Source organism: Cynara cardunculus, unplaced genomic scaffold (assembly GCF_001531365.2).
Source record: "Cynara cardunculus var. scolymus isolate 2C unplaced genomic scaffold, CcrdV1 Un_Scaffold_2230, whole genome shotgun sequence".
NCBI classification, from domain to species: Eukaryota; Viridiplantae; Streptophyta; class Magnoliopsida; order Asterales; family Asteraceae; genus Cynara; species Cynara cardunculus.
Window position 1 is genome coordinate 39,139 of NW_020201018.1, and position 4,229 is coordinate 43,367.

The window sequence follows — 4,229 nt, forward strand, 5'->3', positions numbered from 1 at the left end:
GTTTATCTGCAGTTAGTTACACGAATTCATATATGAGATAAAATCGGATAGGGATGAATAGGTTTAAGAGTTTTTAAGAGTTTTAGCCAAATGCTTTATAATATAGTATAGATATGTGCATATCGACAAATTACTTGTATATACGTATGTATACCGGACAAATTAATGATTATTAGGGTGTCCCTTTTTTCATTTTTTTTGTGGTTTTCTTTAAACCTAACCCCTCTCTCTCTCTCTCTCTCTCTATATATATATATATATATATATATATATATATATATATATATATATACCAATTTATATTAAAAACCTCTGCAAACCAATTAAAAATTCAACGAGTATAGCGTAACACCCCAAATGTTCTCCCAAGGTGTTACATTATAAAACACAGATCAATAAAAAATTATTCATTATATGAGATCCCAAAATCCTTAACTAAAGATTCTTACATCTGAAGTCTTATATAAATAAAAACTCTAAGATGTCTTAAATGAAAAGTCCTTTCCATACCATACTAGACATAATATGTGTAAACGTAAACGAGTAGATTATTGGTAACCTTCTTCCTACTCGTGTCCCTTATCAGTAACTGTCATGGAAGTACATGCCCCTAAGATGCATACACTAGTCAGCTAATAAGCTCAACGAGTATATGATTTTCTTACACATACACACATATAATTCACAACTCAAAGTCAACAATACATAAAATTTCCTTTTAAAGAAATATTATATGGGATCTCAATATTATATGACATGGTCGCTACACAGGAATGGTTAGGATGGGAGCTATTCGACCCTCACCCTCAGATTCCTCCGTTGTTCTCCTTTTGCCTGCACGAATCCCGGTGTTTCAATAGTGAACCACTCATATTCCCCCGTATTGCATTTAAGAACATATGCGAGTTTATCCCATTTTATAAGCATATGCATAAAAGTTTAAATGAAACAATTAACATGTACATCTCATAACATCACATAAATGAAATACGTATATAATATAACATATACAAATAGAGGCCATATAACACATCCCATAATTAAGGCATAAAACAATTTGTACATAATGTGCACTCCAATGTAAGTCTAATGAAGACTAATCTGAATAGTTTCGCTTAACTAAACTGTGTCCCTGAGTAATACCTTATAATACATAATTACATTTCCATAATTAGTATCTTAACTTTTTCCAAAAAATCAACTCAAAATTCAATTGGGTCAACCTATGGTCACCCTTGGGTTGACATGGTCAACGGGTCAACTGTAAAACCCAAAATTTCGAGGAATAGATAATTTACCTTTGTTATTATTTCTATTTTATTTATATGTGTATATATATATATGTCAAATAAAAATAGAAATTAAAATAGGTTTAAAATCGGACCAAAAGTGAAGGAAAAGTCAAGCCATGGGTGAAAGTGTAATTTCGCGATAGTTAAAGGGTTGGRTCRGATGTAARCAGGTCCAAACCAGAAGGACYTGTTTTGTAAATRTGCAACAGACCTGCACTGCAGAAGGGCCTGCTGTCAACGTTGGGTGARGYAGAAGAGGAACAGGCRGTGCCTGGTCCAAAAGGGGAAACTGTGACCTGYCGGTTGCAGGCTRTGGAGAAGCAGTTTCACAGYCTAAAACTCGGGATTYGGCCAATTTGRTCAACTAATAGGCCAAATCGTTTGAGTATAAATTATGGGCACTGGTTTAGGGTCGCCATTCTTTTAAAAGAAGAAKGAAATCGTCGAGCTTGAGAGAGAAAAACCRGAGTTCAAGACCAGGCAAGACCCCCCTRTTTTYCCGTCATTTAGAGGTAAATGCTCAACCAAAATTTATGTTGTTACAATGTTTAGCTGTACCTTTGACCCTGTGTAGAACTCTATGAAGGCCCACGTCCAAACTTNAGGGTTGGGTCAGATGTAAGCAGGTCCAAACCAGAAGGACCTGTTTTGTAAATGTGCAACAGACCTGCACTGCAGAAGGGCCTGCTGTCAACGTTGGGTGARGYAGAAGAGGAACAGGCGGTGCCTGGTCCAAAAGGGGAAACTGTGACCTGCCGGTTGCAGGCTATGGAGAAGCAGTTTCACAGCCTAAAACTCGGGATTCGGCCAATTTGATCAACTAATAGGCCAAATCGTTTGAGTATAAATTATGGGCACTGGTTTAGGGTCGCCATTCTTTTAAAAGAAGAATGAAATCGTCGAGCTTGAGAGAGAAAAACCGGAGTTCAAGACCAGGCAAGACCCCCCTATTTTTCCGTCATTTAGAGGTAAATGCTCAACCAAAATTTATGTTGTTACAATGTTTAGCTGTACCTTTGACCCTGTGTAGAACTCTATGAAGGCCCACGTCCAAACTTTGTGTTTTAGAGTTCGAATTCAAAGTTTAGATTTCATTTGGTGAATGCGATGTATTGCGTTCTGTTTAGAAACCACTTTAGAGAAGGTCATACAGAAGCTCTGCATGAGAGCTCTGTATCAAGTTATATGGTATAGAAGCTCTATATGGGAGCTTTGTATCAAGTTATGGTAGCCAGAAGCTCTATATGAGAGCTCTATATCAAGTTGTGTTAGACAGAAGCTCTGGAAGAAACCACAGAGGGGCTCTGGCCCTTAATGTTGAAATAATTTTAGTTAAGTCACAGAGGCTCTGGTCTTAKGTTCGAAAATATGTTCTAAGTCTAGTTAAGAACCAGAGGCTCTGGTCGCGAGACCAGAGGCTCTGGAAGATAGAGACTAGAGGGGCTCTAGCCCTTGAATTATTTTTCCAAGTATGATTTGGGACCAGAAGCTCTGGAAGAGAGATCAGAGGGGCTCTGGTCCTATGTTGAAATAATTTCTAAGTGGCTAAGAACTAGAGGCTCTGGTCATGAAGACCAGAGGTTCTGGAAGAGAGACTAGAGTTGCTCTGTCCTTGATGTGGAATATAATTGCCAAGTATGATTCAACTAGAGGCTCTGATCGTGAGACCAGAAGCTCTGGAAGAGAGACCACAGAGGGGCTCTGGCCTTGGTGATGTATTATTTTCTTATGGTGCACAAGCAGAGGGGGTCTGTCAATACAACCATAGAGGCTCTGGCCTAAAGGACTTAAGAGTCCAGAGGCTCTGTCAATGCAACCAGAGGCTCTGACCGTCCACAGAGGGTCTGGTCTTCTTCCAGACTTAGTCGTTTAAGGTATATAGCTAGATGATACACCTAGTGTCTGAACTCACGTTCCTATAATTTTGTTGATGTGAAGAACGTTCTTAAGCATAGTTGACCAAAGTTGACCCTAGCCAACGTAGTTAACCGTAAGTTGACCTTTATGTTAACCTTTGGGAGAAATTAATCATTTATATGCTATTTACTATTATAAATTGTAGGTTGCCAGACAATGACGTTAGTTAAGCAATCTACGTTAACAGGTGAGTCTTCATGAGACTTACAACGGGATGCATACCTATGTATAAATTATTTTTGAGCATTATATGATTTATATGATAACGGGTACATATACATGATGTTTCAGTTTACATACATGATATATTTACATGTATGTCATTTTATGATCAGTTGCATGCTATGTGTTTAAGCAGTTTTCAAATAACTCTAGCATGTTATATCATATGAAGGTTTTATGATCAGTTTTAGCGGGTGAGCATTTGACCAGCAAGTCACGACCAGTATAAAACACTACCCGGACAAGTGGGTGATCAATTAAGATTGAAGTATCAACCCAGGGCGTGTTTGTGACTAAATGACTCACACCCGACAGACAAGTTATGAGATCTCTGTTATTTCAGTGCTGCATGTTTTTCAGAAAATGCATACTTTTGGTACAAAGTTTACAAGTTGATATGTATGATGTGAAATGATATTTACTCACGCAAACCATGAACTCACTGAGCTTTATAAGCTGACTATAGTATGCATCTCAGGGCCATGTAGTTTGAGATTGGATAAGAGCAAAGGACACGCTTAGAGAGTCGCTAGTTATCATCTTTTGTTTAGTCTTTTGACGTTGTGTTGATCTTTGTAACTTAACCCGGTATGAGGTGGGTTAGATATTAAGTAAATTTTTGAACGGTTCAAGGACCTCCGCTGTAAACAGTTCAAACGGTTTTATGTTAGCCATCTTTTGGAGTATGTATTTAAGAATTGTTTCAGATTACGTGACATTCTAAAAAAAATGAGGGTGTTACAAGTTGGTATCAAAGCTTTAGTTTAAGGTAATTAGGTTAAGAATTACTTAGCCTAA